Genomic DNA, 23,069 nt, shown 5'->3' with positions numbered 1-23,069 from the left:
TAAAGTTATTGAAAATGTTGGGGGGGCTCAAGCCCCATACAATGGAACCTCGTTTATTCGTCGCGTCGTATAAACGAGGTTTTAAGCACGTCGCCGAGCAGTCGGGTCAAAGCGTCGTATAAATGAAAAATCGTATAACTGAAACGTTATCTACCTTACTCTTCCGCAAAAATTTCCCTAAGAAAACTAAAAATTATTGTAATTCAAAACCATATTTCATAAAATTTAAATCAAGAAAAAATTATATTACAAAAAAAAATTACTCGAAATACAGCACTAAGATTGACATAACATTGCTGTTTCATAAACCTCAAGCACTCTTATGATGTGTTCCTTTCAAGATTTGAAATACAAAAATGCGTTACTTATAAACTTAAACAAAAAATTCGTCTGTGTTGTTCGATTTCTGTATTCAAGAAAAAAGTCAATAAAGCATAGAGTTCAGCTCTTTGGAAAAAAAATCAGTTCTGCTTCAAAGAACTGTTTTTGTGTGTATCTACGGTCAACAATCAACCTCCGTTAGCAGTCAGTTCATTTCGGAACTTGCAACAGATATTGTTGAAGCCACCTACATTCCGTGGTCACATTCGCAGGCGATCAACGTCCAGCCTGGCCCCAAGAACTTTTTCAGTACATATGTTATATCGATATGTTATACCCGGTTCCTACAGGAAAGTCTGTTCAAAGGTTCTGGTGCACCATGCGCTGGACCAGAGAGGGTGCCAATTTCACCATTTAACCTCTCCTTCAACATTACAAAGGGGCGTCAAAATGCGTGCTCACCCTGGCCGACCAAGCATCTACTTGCGGTCCTGTTTGCAACTGACATTCATTAATTTAATAGTTTGAAATAATTTCAGAGCAATATCTCAAGTGCAGTATTTTTCTGTCAGATTTAAGAGCAACACCTTTTAAAGCTCAGAAATACCTCAGATATGCGTGACCATGTATTCTGTTTTGAACATTGTCCCGTAACTCAAAGGTTCTGACTTTTGTCAGCAGCGGCTTTTTGCCCAATTCATGGTTCATCCGCGACTCCACGGAATAGCTTGGTAGATATTTTTACTTATAAAAGAACCACTTTTCAAAGAATAAATAAGCATACAAATCAATATTCCAGCTTGTCGCGCCGCCCCTGACAAAGGTTAGCTACACCGCTAGAAGCCACTACGCACACTTTGAGAAACACTGACGTAACTCATATGATCGTTGTTGTTCAGTTCGTTTCCATCTCAGCAGAAAGTAGTTTAGCGGGGATTGCGGAGGGGGGGGGGGGGGGGGTAAGACAAAAATTGATGGAAGAAATTCACGAAAAAAAATTCAAACACCTTGAAAATGATTATAACTTTTTCAAGGACTTTTAAAGACTTGAAAATGAACTTTTTCTCTAAGGATTTTCAAGGAGGGTACGTACCCTGTCCCTATATACCAGGGCTTGACAAATCTCGGGCTCCAGGTCACCATGGCGACTAGAAAATCGGTATCGGCACCAAACATTCTCTGCATGTGATTGCTAGAGTGGAATCATAGGATGACGAAAACAGTGTGGCCTTCGACATGGGAGAGGGAGGGGGGGGGGGGTCTCCGTAAGTCCTGAAAAAATCTAAAAAACTTCTTCAGCAAAAACCATGCTTGGCTCCTCAGGAATATGGCTGTTTCCTACATAGTTTTTGATTTGTCAAGATCGGCTATATTCAAATGACATCAAAACAGGAATCATTCAATGTTTTAAAACAGTATTGAAATTTATACTCGATGAAAAATTCAAAAAGCATGGTCATATAGGCTTATGCAGCCAGAGCCGCTATCCTATAAAATGTTTGACAAATGATTTTACTTCATGTTCATTTCTTTTTCTCTTTAGAGGTGGGGGAGGGGTGAAGAGGACAAAATCACTGAAAATATTACGATTTGATATTTTGGTTTTTTGTTGGTCGGCATTTCTTCGAGCACAAATACTTAATTTCGTTTCATTTGTGTTCAATAATGTGCATTTCAATATAGTACAGGAGTACCGTATTTGATTTGCAAAAAATTCAATATAAACAAACAAAACAAAAATATTAAAATGTCTGAGTGAAACTATTCAACTTTGCTGAGCAAAATTCTATCTGTTTATAGATAACATTAAAATTAAAGCAGACTATATTTTACCCTTAATTAATTATTTTAGCTAGTTAAATCCAGTATAATTAATTAAATTGCTGTGATGATGTATTGTTTCAGTTAAAAATATGCTAACAGTGCCAATTTACATAGGTTTCTGGAAAAAAAATAATTTTCAATACGTTTTATGGAGGAGAACCATAGAGGGTATAAAAACATTGGTTTCGATTTTATTTGGCCAACATAGGTGATCAGTTACTATTAATATTAAGGTGCGCCGCAGATAGCAAACGTTTAAAAACCCATTGGCATAGCAGCTCGCTTATTTTTCTTAACAAACACACACTTCAGTATTAGTATAATACTGAAGTCATACTGATATCAGTAAAAGTATAAATACTTTTTTTTTAATTCATAAATCAGAAGGGGGAAAATCTTTGTTTACATATAATATACGTCTGAGCGAGTGCTTATTAACCGAAATTTTAGTTTTTTTGCTCATATACTACTGATGTATGTAAAACATTTCAACGTTGAAGGACCTGCAGGACCGTTAATTATTTTTGGTCAAGCATTATCTTATTTGCAATCATTTTCAATAAATCAATTGGTATCAGTTTTGACCATAAACACCCACGTGATAGATATGCCATTCATATTTTATCCTAAAAATTAATTTTAACAAAAATAACTTAATAATCTAATGATATAAAAATTTTCAATCATGTAATGCTGACCACGGCCTATCGAAAACCACGGTTTAAATCACCAGGAATAACCAAACATAGCAGCAATAGCAAACAGTTCGAATGAAACGCATATTTATACATTTCGTTGATTTAAAATAAATATTTATTGTATCCTCATGTTGTTCATGTCAAATACTCACATTTAAATTTACGCAAAAAATACACACAAGAACCTAGTTATACAATTATATAGTTTCTGAACCGGTCCTAATTTCTGCATGAAGTGGCCCATTTAATTTAAACAGCACAGTATTTACTCTATTCGCTAATAAACTAAGCATCTTTGACCCTATTTATGCAGGGTTATAATTGGGCTTTTTTCTAGGGGCACTTCAAGTCAAAGGTCCTGACTTGCAGAAAAACCAAAAAATTTGGGTGTCATAAGATGTTTTTTTTACACAAATTATTTTCGACTTATTTTGTTCCTTGTTATTAGAGACCACTGTTTAAGCAAAACAAATTTGAATAATCCAACTCGCAGTTTTCAAAACTTTTTGTTTCATCGTCCTCCTCTTCAGAATTTGTTTTTTTCTCATCACCCCCCCCGGACCTTTCCATGCCCCCAAGGGGCGATATTGCCCATTATAGGAGACTCTGATCTAACTGATCATAACTTCAATAACAATCTCTGTTCCCATTCTTCTAATCACTATCACCGAATATTATTACCAAAATCTCTTGTGTTGTCTGATCAATAATTTCATGGTCGGTTTTCTTTCACCTTTCGTAGTTTTGTAATTTCTGAACTCCGGATAATCCACCCTCGGATAATCGAGGTTCTACTGTACTTTAGATTTCTTTAACAATCTTGTTCCAAACAATGTTTGACGTAAAAGCTTTTGGCCTCAAGAATATCTGTATAAACATTTTATGCAATCGCAAAATTCCCAAAGAATTAGAGAAACTGCTAATGAGGTTGTACTTACCAAGATTATTGTTGCTCTGCTACAAATTGGGCTTTGATGATGATTCCTTCATCATGAAGGATGAGTAAGGATGCAACGATCGATCAGCGTTGACTTGAAAATTTGTAACATGAGCACTCAACGATGACACTTGGATTCAAAAACAACTTCCTCTTCTTATATGCTATAGTTAATATGACAATCCTGTTTTCGGTATTGTCAACTCTGTACAGAAAAATTTCTCACGTCTTCGTGCGCAACCATTTGTCGGCAATTACCTTTTGTAACTACTATAGTTCTGCTGGTCAAGACCAGCCGAATTCATCTTTTGTGAACATTCGGATGTCTTATTCTTCGTTTTTTTCTCATGGTTAGTACATCTGGACAACATAAAAATGTAACACTGTGCTAGCTTCCTGAAGGAGGGACACAGAGATGTGTGTTACTTAAACACTTATAAACACATGATTCAGTTAGATGTCGGTATCCATGACTGAAAATTTCGGGAAAGTTCTCACGCTTCCTCAGGGAAAAATTTCCAATACATCTGGCTGCCCATTCGTGTGCGTCTTTGTTCGGAATTCGCCTATATATATATGTGTGTTTGTGTATGCTCCGCCTCGCTTCAGGGCAGTTGTATTCTAGAAAGGCTACTAAATTTCTACAGTGGAACAAAAATAGTCAAAGCGCCGCTGACAGGAAAACTACAACATCCATCTCATTATTGCTATCATATAATACATTGCTACCTCCAGAGGGGTGTACAAACAATGAGGAAGGAGATCGTACAGGAAGCGATATAGACCAGTCAACCAGTTCCCAAGTTAACAAGTGGGGGGGGGGGTGTATGCTGTTGAACAGTTTTCTCCTTTTTTTCTAACTCATAATGGGTATCTGTCACAGGCATAGTACAGAAGTGCATTCAAGAGGATTCACTGATGGCATTTTCTACTTCTGTCGCCAGCCGATCTACAGTGACAGTAAACAATCCTCAGCTAAGAAAAAATAAATTAGTGATTGCTCTTTTCTGATGCCCGTGTCAGAAGTACGTGCTTTGTTGTCCTCAATGGTTAATCCTGCCTATTGCGACCCAACGCTTTTCTTTGATCTTGTCCCAAAGCGATTTGCCTTGTCCTATCTACCCGCGAAAGCTGGTTGTCTGGAATAACTACTATATGGTCATACAGGCCCCCTAACTAGGCTGGAGCAACCAGGGCATTGCACCAGGGCCACATGCCTAATTGGGCGCCACAAAATAATGTACATTTATTTTGCATAATAATAATCCTTTCCAAGGGCCCCCAGAAAAAGTGTGCCCTGGGGGCCCCGAAAAGGCACGATATGGTCCTGTGTTCATAGAAAAAGAATTTTCTCGCTAAACATGGAAAGGAAACCTATCAATGTATAATTTTTTCTTTGTTGAATTAATTTTCAATTTGAAATCTTATAAACGGATGACCGAGAGAGAGGCTTGAAAAGATCTCTTGTCCAAAGATCTCGTTGTAAAATCATAACTATTAACATCATCAGACATACATTGCACTATAAACATGCCCCCCCCCCGCTCAACGGTGGGACTAACCAACACCTTCTAGAGCAAGCTGCTTTAGAAGGTATTGGACTAACAGGGCTCCAGTGCGGGGGGACGATTCCCCCCCCCCCCTCTATCATTTTTTGTTTTTCACACGAAAAATTCACTATATCCACCAAAGGCCCCAGCCTGAGGCCCTGATTCGGGATAGGGGATGCCTATAACATCTCTTTTATAGTCCTTGCCAACAAAATTAGTGAAAAGGGATTACTCGTTATCAAGTTATCGCAGCTTCCGGTCATTTTTATTTGGTCCCCGAGTGACGTTATACCGAGGACTGACTATTTATGATTTATTGAATTTTAAATAGATACATTTTGCGGCACTTACATACCGATATTGTGCATGCATTTCACTATTTATAAAGGGGTGGCCAACCTGCTTCCTTAGGTAATTGAAGATTAATTTTTACTTTTTAAATTGAAGAAATTCTTTTCAATTTATGAGCGATATTTTTTTTATGAATGAATGAGTCTTGAAGCCAACTTGTAGGCTATCTCCCTTCCCCCCCCCCTCACCGATAATGTGCAGTAGGCCATCTTTGCAATGACCTAATTGATAACTTTTTATTGAATTAGTTTTAGTTTCGTTTCTCATCTTCGAAATTCCCAACCAGATGGGGAGAAAACGTTGAGGGGGCGGGGATATCACATACCTCATTGGCGTTGCTGTCACTGCCTTTTCAGTCACCTCATCAGTAAAAATTATACAGTTTGTACAATTTTTATTGATACACATGCACAATTTAGATTAGGATGTTCAGTTTTCCTACTCAAAAATTCAAAAAAAAAATTCTAATTTTCTTTCCTAAATGAGCATTCTTACGAAAACGAAGAGCCAGTCAAATTATATTAGTGGAGGGTGCAAATCTGTTCCACAAAACAAGGGTTATGGTGTTGACTACACTCTTTAGGAAGACGTTGGCTGAGGTGTTGGGCAACATTTAAAATTTCCATGAGTGCTGCGAACGTAAATAGTTCAGGAATCCCTTAGTTATAAAGATAATATTTTGTATTCATTGTTGTAACGAATTTATTTTCCCAGTATGGATATTTTTACTAACTCTCTGTGGCCTTACAGCACCTAATGCGTTTTGTTTGTTTATACGTTGTTAAAAGAAGTTGAGAAGAAAAAATCTATCTTCCAAGAGAAGAGAACGTGAGTTGGAATGTGGCTTCCGTTCTGTACGGTTGTCTGTTTTGAGTGTGCTTCAAAATAAAGGTTTCTTCGTTAAGTTCCGTAGTTTCGTGTATAAATTGGACACCCCTCCAATATCAAGTGATTGGGGATATTCCGCCACCTCACGGAAAAGAGACGCACCTCCTACGCGACGTCCCCTTATAAAACTGGCGCCCAACGTCGTGACTCGAACTCAAGGCAGTACGAAACGGACATTCGAAATCAACTGTGAGGTTCCTGATAGCTCCTAAAATCGAAATGGCGTACTTGGCCAAAGGTAAGAAACGTGATTTGATCCTACTCGCTCTAGAATTAGGAGAGGAAGTTCCGAATGATTCGCGTGTAGTAGATCTCAAGCACATAATAACAAAGTCCTCCGGTTATGAGGAAGAATTCGTGAAATCCCTGCTGGCTACTATTATCGGAGAAAGAGAGGGAGAAGAAGAACGAGCTAGAATAGCTGAGGAAAGAGAAGAAGAACGAGCTAGAATAGCTGAGGAAAGAGAAGAAGAACGAGCTAGAATAGCTGAGGAAAGAGAAGAAGAACGAGCTAGAATAGCTGAGGAAAGAGCTAGAATCGACGAAGAAAAGGAACAATCTAGGATCGCCGAAGAAAAGGAACGAGAACGTTCGTTTGAACTTGAAAAGATGCGGTTGCAGCTTGAGTTTCAACGACTCTCGCAACCGGCAGAAGAGCCATCCGTCGCTCTCATCGATCAGCCCAAGTTCGACGTGAAGAGGTTGATCCCGAATTTCAATCCGAGTGAAGATGATATGTCGCTATTCCTAAAGTTGTTTGAAAGACAGCTAAAATTCTTGAAAGTGGAGAAGGTGAACTGGGTTGCATATCTGCTGGGAGTTTTGCCGAATGAAGTTGCTAAACTCATTGCTCGAGAACCTGAAGATAAGGCTCATGATTACGACCACATCCGGGAGGTTCTTTTACGCCGTTTCAAGCTGAGTGCGGAAAGGTTCCGGCAGCTCTTTTCTACTCACAGAAAAGCACCTGGAAGTACCTGGAAGGACTATCACTTTGAGATCCAAAGTTACTTTGAAGGCTGGCTGTCCGAACTGAACATTGGAAACTTTGACGAGCTGAAAGATCTGATGATTTCGGATCAGATGAAGAAGAGGATCCCACCTGAAGTTAAAGAACATTTTCTGGATGTTTGGAGCGAGTGGACTACCCCTGAAGAGATCGTGGAGAAGCTGGATGCTTATGATAACCTTCGAAACAAAAAGAGCGAGATCCAATATGAGAGGAAGAGGTTGCAGTCAAAGCAACATGAACCCCTTAGGTCCCCAGTGCGACAAAGAGACTTTTATTCTAATCAACGTGCGAATCCGGAATCGGAAGATGTAGGACGTCATCCTGTCTTAAGATGTTATGGTTGTGGGGAACCTGGTGTTACCAAGTCCCGATGCCGAACGTGTAATCCTCCAACGGATAGACCAGGACCCAGTGTCAACGCTTTGGACTTATACAGTTTATCATCCCATCCTAATATGGAATCGAAAGATGCCAGTAGCAGTCATATCCGAAGATGTTACGGATGCGGGGAACCTGGTGTTACCAAGTCCCGATGCCGAACGTGTAATCCTCCAACGGATAGATCAGGACCTAGTGTCGACACCTTGGACTTTTCCAGTTTCTCAACTGAGAGACGACAAAGAAATGCTATCGAAGTCATGATCTGTCATAAGCGTGGAGCAGTGTGTGCTGACACGGGTGCCACACATTCGGTGGCAGGGGAGAAGCTATATCATCTCCTACAAGAACATGGTTTGCCCTTTTCCCGCAAGACTATCGTTATGAGACTAGCCGATGGATATGCTCGTAGAGCCGAAGTCCTAACTACGACTGTGGACATTAACGTCCAAGGTAAAGTGATTCCCACCGAGATGATGGTGCTACCACAGGCCAGAGAAAACCGAACCCTTCTCGGTACCGACTTTCTCAGTGATGCTGGTATTGTCCTGGATGTTCAGCAAGGAAAGTGGTACTTCTCGGAAGCTCCTGAGAAGCGACATCCGTTCGTCGAAAGCCCATCTGAAAGCAGTGCTCTCCTGGCACTACCTGCTGAGTCACCCTCGTGTCGACTTCGTGAAGATAAAGGTACCCACCTTACTTCTCTGCAACGAGAACTTGATTCATTCGCGCCGGAGTTCAAGCGATGCTTCAAGCCAGGGGGAGGCCCGATACCTTTCATCGAGCAGCGAGAACTTTATTCCTTCTTAGAAGAATCCCATAGATGCTCCAAGTTAGGGGGAGGAAGACCTTTTCTCAAGCACCAGATCAACAAGAGTGGTGATGACAGGGTATACCGCTGTGAAGGTGGCCCTAGAGAAGACTACGAAAAGTGTCGTGTTTCAAATTCTCATTCGACCTCGCGAGGAAGGCATGCTTGCTATAACTGCGGTCGACGTGGACACGTTGCCCGAAGATGTTGGGATCCGATAGTGTGTTATCAGTGTAAAAATCGTGGTCATATTGCCCGTAACTGTCCAGGCAGCCACACCGATAAGCTATCCAGCCCAATTGGTAAAGGAGCCAAGCAGTGTGAGCTGTTCAACTTCATTGTAGTGGAGAAGAGTTCACGGACTCTCCGCGAGTCCCAAAGTGGGAATGATGTTTTGGATAAGATCAGTGAAAACGTTGAATCTACTCAAGAAGCTGAAGATTTCCTGAACGGGAGGAAACATGAACTCGCCTTGAATCCCGTCAAGCAGTACCGATTCAAAAGGGAGTTGACTCCATTACGAGATGCTGAGACCACAACCGTGGTTACCCGGACCCCAAGAGAGCGGCGTTCTTCAAAAGTGCATCCGAACCCTAGTCGACGTCCCCAGAACCGGTGTGACTCGAAAACTGAACTTCGACCTGAGACAAGAGTGTCAGCAGTTGCCCGGAGCTTCCCGTTCTGTTCGTCAGGAACTACTCCCAAAGGAGAGATGGCGCTTACTGACTCCTCGCCGAGACGTCGTCGGAGCCAGAGGGGGAGATTGTAACGAATTTATTTTCCCAGTATGGATATTTTTACTAACTCTCTGTGGCCTTACAGCACCTAATGCGTTTTGTTTGTTTATACGTTGTTAAAAGAAGTTGAGAAGAAAAAATCTATCTTCCAAGAGAAGAGAACGTGAGTTGGAATGTGGCTTCCGTTCTGTACGGTTGTCTGTTTTGAGTGTGCTTCAAAATAAAGGTTTCTTCGTTAAGTTCCGTAGTTTCGTGTATAAATTGGACACCCCTCCAATATCAAGAGCTTGGGGATATTCCGCCACCTCACGGAAAAGAGACGCACCTCCGACTCGACGTCCCCTTATATTGTTAAAATGTAGTGCTGACTTAACGAATGGGCCAATAAAGCCCGGTCGAGGGGTTGGTCTTGGACCTTTGAAAAATTATCATTTAGTTTTCATTTCCTTTTTTAAAATCAATATTATAATTCACTTGTTGTTTATTTGATTGAGGGAGAATGCATTGCACAATGGTTTTTTTCAGTAATTACTGGGGAGGCTCGGTCCCCTTACAAAATTTATTGCGGGAGGGGGGGCTCAAATGGCCTCAGCCTCTAGGTTCTGGCACCTATTCTTTATAGAGTGTAATTTATTTCGGTTTCAATATCATTGCTTCCCAATTTTCAACCTCCCCTCCCCCCCCCCCCCCCCCCCCCCCACCATGCATCTTTGGGCTTATTTTCATGTCGGCGCCATGGCCGTCCTCCGGTCGCAGTGAAAAGAAGAGACACTCAGTTTTTGCCACAGGCAAAGAAGAAAGAGCCCCCTCAACACCTCAAAGAATCTTCCTCTCAGCCGTGCCTTCTGGCAGTAAGGATTGGAACCGATGGAGGGTGCAATTGGGGATTGAACGGCAGGGAAGAAATGAGATAAACGTAATGAGATAATGGAACAAGAAAGCCAAAGACCATCCAGATTTTTTAAAAGAACTAAAATTTTGAGCAGATTGTGTTTCCATTAACTAATTCATAATTAGGACAACTTTTAGTTAAAAAAAATTTTTTCATCATTGCAAAATGATTAAGCCATATTCATACGAATTTTTGGGGGGGCTGAGCCGCGTCTTCAAAAATGTTGGGGGGGCTCGGGCCCATGGGCCCTATAGAAGTTTACGCCTATGAGTAAAAGGGCAAAAAAAATTCGACATGATCTGTTATGACATAAAATATGGACCCGCAGTGAATGAACAGTCTTATGACAAAGCTGACCATATTTCCTCGAGAGGAATACGGGAAATTGTGATTCCAAATACGGGACATCGCCAATTATCGCCAAGAACAACGCCAAAAAAGCACACAGTAGCTAAATATTGCTGATATTACGGAAAAATTGCAATGGCGGGAAATGAAGCATTACAGCAAATTGCAGTGGATTAAAATGAATTCCACGAAATAAAACGCTCACCAAGATAAATCCTAAATGAAAGGGCATTTAAATATTATATATATTTACAAATATTCTTATATTTGTAATCATCATAATATAATGTATGAGTTGAAAAATAATTTCAATCTTTGACTTCAATACAGAATAAAAATCCAAGTAGGCGTCATGTAAAAAACGGGAAAAACCGGGACACTTTCGCCAAAAAGTCGGGACGGTCGAAAAAAAAAACAAAACCGGGACTGCCCCAGGAAATACGGGGCGTATGGTCACCCTAAATATGACCTACTATCAAATGGCTGCACTGTGCCTGTCAGATCAAAAGGGTTAGGCATTTTTTTTCCATATTAAATATGTGTTTCCATTAGTTGTGATATTTTTTCGTTAAATATGAATAGTAACTAATTTTAAAAGTCTCTCTCAATTATTCTGAAAATATGTCTTTCATTTATTAGGGAAATATTTTTCACATATATTTTTTATTCTGAAAATACAGCGTGTGTGAATACTTTCTGAAATACTTTTCATTCATTATGAAAATATGTCTTTCATTCACATTCTGAAAATGCCATTTATCAGGGAAATATTTTTCATTCGCTCTGAAAATGTCTTTCAATTATTCTGGAGATATTTTCATTTGTTATGAATTCTCATGAATCGCAAAATAACTGTTTCCACCAATTCTGGATTTTTTTCAATTTTTACGAAATTATTCTTCTCATTCGTAATTCCAGACTCTGTAATTATGATAAAATATTCAAATTATAAAAATTATCAAAATTATATATCTATAAATTCTGTAACTTCATGATCGTTTTCGTTGGTGGGCTACTGCAAAAGAATCTTCGAGGGCCACGTGTTGAAGACCCCCCACCCTTCCGTGAAATTTTTACTCGTGAAATACCTTTGAACTCTATCAAAATGAATTTAATCTAAGTAATTGACACTACACATGAATGTTCCCTTGCTTGGATCAGTTTATTTTATCCAAGCACGCCAATGGCGTTATTCCTCTGCATGTAGTGGGGGCCCGTTTGATAATTACGGATCATTAAGTTGAGCCTGTTGACAAAACAATTCTCGCAACAAAGAAGGGAAATAATAATTGTCGTGCAATTATTCTTGGAATGTGAAGCTGACTCCACCTGGCGGATAAGGAAGAGGTACTCGTTGGACGAGGTAAGCTGTGGTGTCGAGCCTCAGAGCTACTGTTTTATCATTAGGGTACCGACTGTTTTTTTTATATTTTTGTTTCAAACGACAATAGTTTCTGGTCTCTTCATTATCATCACCACAAACACGATTCGGAATTTCACGACATATTTTATTTCGACTCCATTTTTTTCTTCAGGGCAAGTCTACCAGTAGGCACTAATGAAACCTCGGATATAGTGAGCGATGTAATTACCGTAACCCGTTGAAAAATAATACATACAGTCATCAAGGCGGATTTCGCCCGAGGCGTAAGCTGCTTTAGGTGATGCAAGAATCTACAATCGCTTGCAAATAACTACCCCTGTGAGCGAATTTCCTCTTGCTGGTGATTGCATGAATTTCTTTCGTTGATTCATGATTCTAAAATCTCATTGAATCCCCCACAAATAAACATTTTTTCGTCGATTCGCAATGATTTTTTCCATTCAAACAAAGATCCCTCCACTTCCTATTCGAGGCTTTTCATAATCATCGTCGGCATTACTTTGAGGGACAGGCACAGGATGATCCCCATAGAAATCAATCTCAAAATTGCCGATTTTACCGCAGAAATGCGGGAATTTAGTGGGGTTTTCCGCCACAGCAATATTTTTAAAATTGAATTAAATTCTTGATTTTCGAAATACTGAGTTCACCTAAAGAGCAGTGGTTCCCAACCTTTTTCCTTGTCGCACCCCCCCCCCTTCCTCCCCTGGATACGTTTTTTAGAAAACGTATTGTTAGAAAATTCAGGGTTTTTTTTCTGTAATTGATTACATTAACTATCCGATAATTAATTTCTATGTATTCTTTTACTTATTGTTTACTGTCTTTTCAGTTACGGCTAATATTTAATGTTAGCTTCATTTTTCCTGTAAATTAATTCAAAAACGAAACTAAAAAAAAATCTTACCATTTATTAACATTTATTTTTATTATTGGTCGGATAAGAAACTTCTGCAAAGCAAAATTCGTACGACACATGCCTGCGAGCCACAGTCAAACTATTGGAACGATTCATAATTTTTTTAAGAATTGAAAAATTCAATTTTTATCATCATTTTAATTTTCCTGAATAATCAGTCAACATGTAATTTTTTTCCATCTCCTATCCCCCGGTTGGGAACCACTGGGCTAGAGATACGAAGCCCAGAAAATTAAATATAAAATAATTAGCAGGATTCTTTTATATTTAATTTTTTCTGGGCTTTTGAGTTTGAATATACATGTAATAGTAACATTGATTTCTACTTTTAATTTATATTTTCTCAAGTATGAAAATGAAAATTAACGTCTACCTATTTTCTTTTAATATTCAAGTGCAACAATTCATATGGTTTAAAAAAATTTTAAATTAATAATGGCCCGTGTAATTAGATTGGAGAAAACCTCAAACCCTTCCCTGAAAGAGGGAAATATCGTGCGAATGCGAACTGGTCCAACACCCCCTAAAGTTCTTCTTTAAGGGAGGTGATGGCTGGTCTCCCATTTGAAAAAGGTCTCTCCGAAGAGAGCAGGCAGACCTTCTACACGGTACTTACATAACATGGGAAATTCAAGCATTTATCATCTTCATCTAAAAATATAGAAGACAGATGGCAGCACCAACTTCAAGGCGCGAATGCGAGCCTTTAAAAAGTCTCGCCACAGAGAGCAACAGACCAAGAAACAGTACAAATATAATTCAATCATAACACATCACTCACTTCACTTCTGAAATGTAGATGACGGCACTAAAAAATCAAGCACAACACTACATACGCACTCAGACTGTTAGGTGCACACCAAGCCCGTCATTTGGGGGGGGGGTCGGGGAGAGCCGTTGCACCCCCGCCCTCCGGCTTTTGAAAGTACACTAAAAATGGTGTATATATGATGGTGTATAGCATATATTGAGTACATGTTCTTTGCCCCCCCCCCCCCGGAAAAGGTTGGAATGACGGCCCTGGTACACACACAGTTACACTTCCAGCACAACTCACTTGCGAAAAAGTTATTTTCATGAAGAGGGGATTTTTTTTTGTTTAGTACTGAAAAAAAAATCAAATCGTTGTCGATAGAGGGCGCTACACGGAAGCAAATCACCGAAAGTATGCAAATCAGAGTCCTATAAACTACTGGGTTTAACAGCTCATTTCAGATTTTTCCTATTACTGGTGCTTACATTGGGATTTTGTGTGTGTGTGTGACAAAGGTGAACAAAGCGATATTGATAAAGTTGCTTTACCTCATCCACGAATCACCGGATGAAGCTTTACGAACGTTTTGGACACAAAAGAGATTGAAGAAAGGTTCAGGTCAAACAACTCCTGCCTGACTAGCGTGCAGAACTTTCTATCTACAAAAATTTGCACTAATTTTTTTTTCTGTAACAAAAAAATCTCCCCCCCCCCCCCCGGTGAGAATAACTTTCGCAAACCGCATTTAGATATGCATACCAATTCCTTCAATTTATATGAATTTTTTAACTATTCACGAATTTATGAGACACTCTGTATATACCACAGAGTGGTTCATTGGTCCTCGGGCTTCGTGCAATTTTTTTATGCCCCGCAATGTTTGAAAGTTTGAAGATACCTGGTTTTTTTTATATGAATACTGTACTGTGTTTTTGGATCAAGTAGTAATTTTTGTAGTTAACAAGCGTTATATTTCCCGCCTGTGCTATTTTTGGAAGTGCAGACACGAGACGGGAGAAAAGAGAACTGTGTGCCGACTGTACAGAAAGTAGAGCAACGACATTTTTATACTTCTGTATCGATTTCCTTACACGTGTTGCATTTTTATTCATCATGAACTAGCAGACCTATATAATTGCGCCACTCGTTCTGTTCTCGCGTTCCCGAAACGCCCAGGGAAGTCAAATCGGAGTTATGATTTATATGTCTGATTTTGCTCCACCACCATACCCAAACAGGGGCATACTCGTGCCAGGTGTATATCCAGGGCGATGTGTAGGAGGGGGGCGAATTGTGTAAGTTTTTTGAATCATCTCGTATTTTACGGGACACAAATTTTTCCATATTATTCGACTCTTGAGAGGGGTGACCGTTCCTATCTTCCCCCCGCCCGCTGGATCGTGCCTGAGCAGAGGCAGACATCTTCAACTGCGAATGAAGCGGAGGCGGGGGGGACATCTACTGAGTGAAGGCAGATATCTTCAGCTGTGAAATGGAGCGGAGACTTATCTTCAGCTGCGAATGTAATGGAGGCATTCGGATGCAGAGTGATGTGTCGGAGAAACAAATTATTGTATGGGTGCAATTGGAATCATCGCGTATTTTACGGGACAAGCAAATTTACACCATATCATTCGGCGCTTGGGAGGAGTGATCGTGCTCCCTCTGGATCCACGCTTGATGGAACCCTTTGCCCTCTCCCAAGACTATCATAAAATTTTAAAGATAATTAAAATACTGGTTGGGGAGAACCTTTGTACGTAGTTTTTTTAATGAGTTTTTGTTCAGTTAAAATTCTTTTTTGAAGGTTAGTAACTCGAAATTTCTATGGAAGAGATCCCCTGTGCTCTCTCCATCCCCATTGTGAAAATCCTGTACTGTGTGCTGTACTTGTGACCAGAGGCGCCGACGGGAAGAAAACATTTGAGGGGCTGAAAGTTGCTGGTCGTCCCGTATATACAGGACTGAAGCGCGTACGCAGGAGGAGGAAGGTGCATTGCATTGTTTTTTCAGAAATTATTGGAGGGCTCAGCCCCTTTACAAATATTTATTGGGAAGGGGGGGGGGGGCTCAAATGGCCTCATCCTCTAGGTTCCGGCGTCATGCTTGTGACGTTGGTAGGCTTTGAGGATTAATATGAGAACTAGCTTCAAGCCTTTTGCGCTGCACCTAGTTTTGAATATCTCAATAACCTGTAGTCGACAGGTTGGATGAAAAGAAGAGCGGTGCCGATTAGTGTTAGCATGAACAAGAAACGAGTTTCCAATTTGATAGGGTATGATTAACGAGACAGCACCGGCCGGCCTCCTTTGTAGCCTAAGAATGAACAAATTAATTATTCAAAACTCGCGAATTGATGTATCGTTAAACGTTACCGATTTATCGTAATTTAACGAGGTGGCAATTACAGCGATTAACGTCGAGAGTTCATGGGGCCGAAATGTTAGAAATCGTTTGTGATTAATACATTGTTTGCCCTCGATAGTAAATGTGTTCAAGTTTGCTGACATTCTTTTGAATCCATTCAGCGGTTATCTTTGCTGTGACTTCGCAACTTGTAACCAATTATGATGGGAAAGCAGTCTTGTTAAATTGGTGTGCAATACCTGGAATTTCAATGGCACATTTAATAATTCGACATGCATTTACATTTCTCGATATCGAATAACCGTCTAAAACCAGGGGGGAGGGGGTGCAAAATGTTTTTACTCCGCGGACAAGAAATTTGTATACATAGTGTGACATATTTGTATATGACCCGCATTTTACGAGAATTCCCGTAATTTTTTCTGTCCCAACTTCTTTATAAAATATGGACCCCGATTGCCCGTGTTTTTATGAAGGAAATATGGTCAGCCTAGGTATTTATAGTGCTGTGTGTATTGATACTTTTCTACCGGTACACTTTTCGCGGACCGCATTTGTCCCATGGGTTGGAGGTCCGTTTCCTAACCCGTTTTTTCGCCCCCCCCCCCGTCTCATCCAGCAGCGAGACCTTTTATTAAATGGATTTTCTTAGTGAATTCGTAGTGAACAGAAATGACCAGACTTCGGAATCCTGGGCTAGAGTGAGTTCAGTGAGGGTTCTTTTTGTTTGGTCGTCTCAACATAAATCCCCCGAACAAGATTATCTTCTGGGGACTCCCAGAATTTTTTGGAGGCCTATTATCTAAGAGTAAGAGCTCGCATATATACACAGTTATGCTCAATAAAGCATTGCGCCAGATCTTATTATGCAGTCCCTGTGGACAAGAGATCCTGTATCATTCCCCGGAGAAGCTCATACGTTAATGGCCCTAGTTACATAAGCAGTTCTGCTGTATGCTAAAAATAGTCACAGTTCTTCTAACCATGTTTCTTCACATCTGAATTTTTTTTTTTCACAGCTCTTTGTGACTTCTCTTAGTCACCTGTCCATTGCATTTGATTTTCACCTGTGGTTCCAGCTCAGACAGGACCGACACGGGAAAATATCTCTACCCGCGTGAGGCCTATATTTGGCTACCCCGACCACGTTTGGCCCACAAAGTTTTTGTTTGGCCTTTCAACTTGTATTTGGCTCCCCGCCCTCAGACTATCACGGAATCAAGCATGGATGTGGGGAAGGCCATGTGGCGATCGCCCCTCTTAAGAGCCGAATAATAAGGAAAAAATCATGCCCCACATCTCGCAGCTGGGCTTCTAAACTGGTGCCCCTCTATAGAGGGGCATTCACCTATATAGTGAATTTATTGAGTGAACAAGAAAATCGCCCCAGACCTTCTTGGGGGGCATGAGAAAAATTTATCTGTTCCGTAAAACGCAGGACGATTCGAAGAACCCATAGAATAAGTCGCCCTGGATCCGCGCGCCTATACATAGAGAGTGTATGATGGGTACAGACCACAAAAGTGACCTAGAGCATGTGCCTGGTGTCATCGACACTAGGTCATGCGTGTGTGAACATGGGAGTGACCTTAGAGTGATTAGGTAGAGTAACTTATAGCGTGGGCAAGCATTTGAATGACCTAGAAATAGAGTTACCAGTTCAAAGAGTGACCAAAAGAGTGACTTGAGCATGGGTACAGAACAAAATAGTGACCTAGAGCTTGTGTAAGCTTGAGAGTGGCCAAAAGAATGACGTAAATGAATGAACCAGGTTATTGAGATTGACTTAGAGCGGGTGCGAGCATGTGAATGACCAAACGAGTGATCTAGAGAGAGAGTGTAAACAAGTGAGTGACCTATAGACATCGAGTTACTAGGTCAGTGAGCAATCAAAAGAGGGACTTAGAGACGCAGGACTATTTAAAGGAGTAGGGGGGCTAAATAGCTATAGCAAAGGACAACGAATTCAAGGAATGAGAATCCCTAGAACGGGGGAAAAGCGGCAAAAACATAATCCCGCCTCTACTTATATATCATTTTCTTTTTTATGAGGCATATGACAGTAATGAAAATAGTGTTTGGGCTTATATAAAGCATCCCATTGAAATATGTCATTCTCATGCTAGGCGTATTATTAGTGCAAAAAGAAGAAGAAAAAAAGAGAAAGTATTTGATGGATGATGATGATGCGCAATTTGTAGTTTTATTTGATTGTTTACAAGCCACCAGTTGTTTATTTACGCGGCCCACAGGCCTCGTCATAACACAGGAAATTCCACTCATTCGTTGCGTCACTTGTGAAGAAAGAAAATTATTTCTCTTTAAATTTCCAGTCACACATCCACCGCCGACAATTCAGTCAATATTCAACCCCCACTCCCGAGTGAGGGGTGACCATCTTTGGCTGTTCATCCCTGTTCTAATTTCTGCAGGAAATTTAAAAAAAACTTTGCTGCGCGCAGTTTTTATATTAATGAAATGTTTTGGTATCGCGTCTGCTCTTTAGAAGGTGGGGTTGGTCCTTAGGAAAAGTTCCCCATGATATCTCTAGGAGGTTGTTGGCATATTACTCCACTTCGCAAGGAAAAAGTCAGCCCTTAGGATGCCCGCACTCGGGCGTTTCAGCTTGATTTTCGCTTTTTCTATACCAAAGACGATTCTTGGCGAAGAAAATTGAGAGATAAGTTACTAAAAACAGTGCAGGAATTAGATACAAAAATGCACTTGCTGGCCACGGTTGGGCGTCGGGCTCCAAATCTTCAGCTGTGAATGAGGCAGATATTCTTCGGCTGCGAATGGGGCGCAGGCAGACATCTCCAACTGCGAATGGAGCGCAGGCAGACATATCCAACTGCGGATGAAGTGGAGGCAGATATCTTCAGTTGCGAATGAAGCCTAGGCAGATATCTTCAGCTGCAAATGCAGTGAAAGTGTACATTTAAGCCGCCAATGAAGCGAGGCACACATCTTCACCTGCGAATGGAGTAGAGGGAGTCCTATCCAGGTGATGTGTCGGAGAAGCGACTTATTGCGTAGGTGCATTGTATCCATCCTGTATTTTACATTACAGACAAATTTATCTCATCTCTTGGGAGGGGCGATCGGCTCAGGTCCGTCTTAATGCATGGGCTTACCTAGGGTGCGGCCAGAGGGCCTCAGGTGCATAAGAGGCCTCGTGATAGTGAGACATTTGATGTTATGATTCTCGAGAGAAAGCATAGAAGAATTGTTGCTAAAAACAGTGCAGGAACTAGATACAAAAATGCACTTCCTGGCCTGTCACGGTCCCGGAAGGGGGGGGGGGGAGTCTCAAGTGCAGAAAGTTCCTCGTGACATGACATTTTCCAAAATGCGCAAAAAAATGGTGTGCAGACATTTTTAGCTCAGAAAAATCGCTTTCTCCAAGGCCCATGATGCTATTGAGACGGTTCTGGCAAAAGGTGAATTCGTCACCCATCTGGTCTGACCGCCATATCCACAATCAATGCCAATATTTTAATTGCAGCTTTCACTTATCGTGTTCATAACCCAAGTCTACAGCCATTAAGGGAATTAAAGCCAGGTTTTCCTAGAAGCAGGTTTTTACAGCGCGTACAGCATGAAAACTCTGATTGGTCAAAAAAACCTGAATTTCAAGTTTTTAACCAATCAGCGTTTTCACGCTGCACACGGCGCAGAAATTCTACTCTTAGGAAAACTCGGCTTTAAGTACCGTTTTTTCCATTGGAAAAAGTGAGCGGCGTGCAGCAGTGACTTGAAACAAAATGTCTACCCATGCAGGACTATTTTTTTTCGCCACCCCCCCCCTCCCGCCCAATAATTCCTAACCAAAAAAAAAGCCTACAAATTTTTTAAATTTTTTTGTGGTTTTTTACTTCGGATTTGGCGCCCCTCCTAAAGCGAACAGAAATCATTTTCCTAATTTTTCTGGTCAGTAAATTTTTTTCCCCTTTCAACTCAGATTCGGTGCCCCTTATGAAGCGGATCTGTGCGCTCGCTCAGCCCAATGGCCACCCTTAGCTGTGGAGTTTGGTCCACCAGCTTGACCTCCAAATCCTGCAGCAGGGCTCCTAGGCTCTGATCTTTGGCGGGGCCCCCTCCAACCAGAATTTTTACAGGTCTCTCTATAGTGAACTTATAGTGTAAAACAAACCAAAATAATTAATAAGAATCGTCCCAGTCGGGAGCCCTGTCCACCAGTCAATACTGGTTCGTACACAGGATTGACTTTCAGTCGGGGCCCACAGGTGGTGGGTACAATGAATATTTTCTCTAACCTTCAAAAAGTACATTAATTAACGGAAATCGATTAGGAAATCACATTTTGATACTTTCTTTCGACATTTTAATATTTTTGCAAAAAATATTTGTAAATATTTGTAATTTTTCATTGAATTGAAGGGCACGAGTCATTTATGCCTCTGAGTTTACACACCACTGTCAATCAGAGGCGTATGCCGGGGCCTCGTGCCCCCCCCCCCCCTGCCACCTTCCAAGCCGACGAAAAAGGGTTTTTTTTATAATTTATTTCTGCTAATTTAAAATTTAAATCACGCAGGCCCATATTGGCCAGTGGGATAAAAATCTGGCCCTCGGATTCATCTGATGTGGCACGAGACATCGAACTTTATTTTGTAAAAGTGAACTAAGAGGCACATTTCCATATCACTTAAGAGACCCGCGGCAGAGTTCCATGTCGCTCAAGTGACCCGCGGCATATTTACAGATTACCGTGACAATTCTAGATCACTCAAGTGGCCCGTTGCATATTTTCCGATCATTCGAGTGACCTGCGATACAATAACGGATTACTCAAGCAGCCCGCGGCACATTTGCAGATCACTCAATTGAGGAGACCGCGAAATGTTAGTGTGGCTCGCACTCTCCTAAAAACACCCTTGATTTATTGGTAACGCGAAACGTTTAAATTTCGTCCCAATAAGTTTCTTTTTGGCAGAAAAAAAAATTGATCTTCCTGCTTTTGTCCCGGGCTCCCTTAAGTCAAAACCGGGCCCAGATATCCCAGGTAGCGATGTTATGCAACATTGTAGCAGAGGAAACATGCATTGTTGGCTACAGCAGCCAAATTCCTTCAAAAACAGGAGAATGATTTTCCTCGATGTTCTGCTGGATGGGAATACGTATAAGTAAACAGGCGCCAAAGTTGACCAGGAATATCGACTATTGGCGCGAGCTGCGATCGAAAGTTACGGCAAACCTTGCTTTTTCCGTCCTCTCCCTGTGTTATTATTATGATGCTGGTGTGTGTGTGGCGTTGACGCTGCAGCTACTCACTGGCGTTCTATTGGCTCACGTGTTTCTCGGATCAGCCGAGCGAAAAACAAAGCGCAAAAATCATCTTTTATTTTAGTTCCGAGGTGAACGTGTAGCGTTGTTGTTGTTGTTGTTGTTGAGACGACTTTTGGCTGTGATTGAAACAAAAAACCTTCCCTTTTATTTTGTGGTGGGATTTGTTTGTTGACGACCTTCCCCTCGTCACCTGCGGCCCCGGAGAAAAGAACAAAAAACATTGAAATTCTTTGTCTTCTTTTTGTTGGATTAAAAAGAAGCTTTCGCCCGCGGTCCTTTTTCTCCCGTGTGTGGGCAAGGGGAAAAACAAAAGACTCGGAGAGGTGAGTAAATTTTATGCATTCGAGTATTTTGGCGGGAACGCGTGAATTGATTCTTTAAGAATTAAACAAACATATATAAATCAGGTTTTCCCCGCGTGGTTGTTGCACACGTAGACGCGGCCCGGGCATCGAATGCATGGAGAAGCCCTCGCCGTGCCGTCTCATCGCAACTGGGAGTGGGGCCTCGTGAAATGAGATCTCGTATAAATTTTAGAAAGTAAGCTTACAAATTGGTTGGCAAGCATTTCTGGCCCAGAAGAGGGCCCATAGGAAAAGTTATTTTGCCCGCGTTCGCGCATATAATGTTTTGTAGACGGTCCCGAGTCCCGGGGTGGTTTTAAGAACACCAGAGGCACCCAGTGGCATATTTACAAGTGGGCTTAGCGGGCTATAGCCCAGGACGGCAAGTTTAGAGGAAGCGAAAAATTTGAGGAACGGGTTGCCAAGAAAATTAGTAGAATGGGGGGGGGGGGGCAGGGCCGTCTTAGTATTACGTATGCAAATTTTTAGCCATTTTTGACCCCCCCCTTGTCAGCAAAACGCTGACCCCCTCCCTCCCCCTTATCAGCAAAAGTTTGTCATCAGTTATGCCTCTCCGAATCCTAACTCGTATTTTCATTAAGGGTGATTGAGGACGTAAGCATTATCCAAACCCCCTTCCCCCTTGTCATCAAATCGGAAACCCCCTCCTCCCCCTATCGATGATGACGTAATACTTGAACGGCCCCTTAGGATCATCATGGGCCAAGTGATTTTTTCGAGGCCCTACCTAACAAATTCCCGAAAAATTCCCAAATTCCCCCCCCAATAATTTATAAATATGCAATGCAACGTACCGTTCACCCCGCCCCCCCCCCCCTACATACGGGTTCGAGTCCCGTGTATACGGGACTGCTGGCAGCTCTTTTAACCGCCTAAATATTTTCTTCACGTCGGTGCCTCTGAATACAACTACCTGTAATCTTATGTCTATGGTCTTTTTTCTTTCGTTGCTCTGTAATTCGATGGTAATGTTTTAATCATAATGGTGCACATCACATCACAGTGGTGCTCAATCTTTTTGTGATCGAAGTACAGTACGCTCCCCCCGGACATGCTTACGTGATTTGAGTAGCACCCCCCCCCCTCCCCCCTGCACGCTGAACTGGATAAAGGTCACACTCCCCAAATCTTCTCAATCAAATCGAGGGGTGGGTAGGTTGCACGGAATAGATTTCTAAGAAAATAGTTATGGCAAAACCCCCTCCCCAGCCCCACTACCCTTC

At 41.3% G+C, this 23,069-nt stretch overlaps 1 protein-coding gene across 4 annotated transcripts in view; it reads left to right on the top strand.

Moving 5' to 3' along the window:
- LOC149088277 (5'-AMP-activated protein kinase subunit gamma-1-like) overlaps positions 1-23,069 on the top strand; it is a 159,176-nt gene that overhangs the window by 23,077 nt on the left and 113,030 nt on the right. For 2 of the 4 annotated variants that reach the window (XM_089246239.1, XM_089246222.1), the window contains exon 1: positions 21,431-21,804. The exons of the other annotated variants lie outside the window; for them this stretch is intronic. The gene's annotated coding sequence lies outside the window, so the exon portion shown is untranslated. Of the gene's footprint in view, positions 1-21,430; positions 21,805-23,069 lie in introns of those variants that run through there. 4 annotated transcript variants of the gene reach the window in all.

This window comes from Pholcus phalangioides, unplaced genomic scaffold (assembly GCF_987345545.1).
Source record: "Pholcus phalangioides strain wild (caught in Gottingen) unplaced genomic scaffold, Ppha-v1.0 ptg000003l_1, whole genome shotgun sequence".
Taxonomy (NCBI): Eukaryota; Metazoa; Arthropoda; class Arachnida; order Araneae; family Pholcidae; genus Pholcus; species Pholcus phalangioides.
Note: the sequence above shows the minus strand (reverse complement) of the source record. Positions and strands in the feature narration are given on the sequence as shown.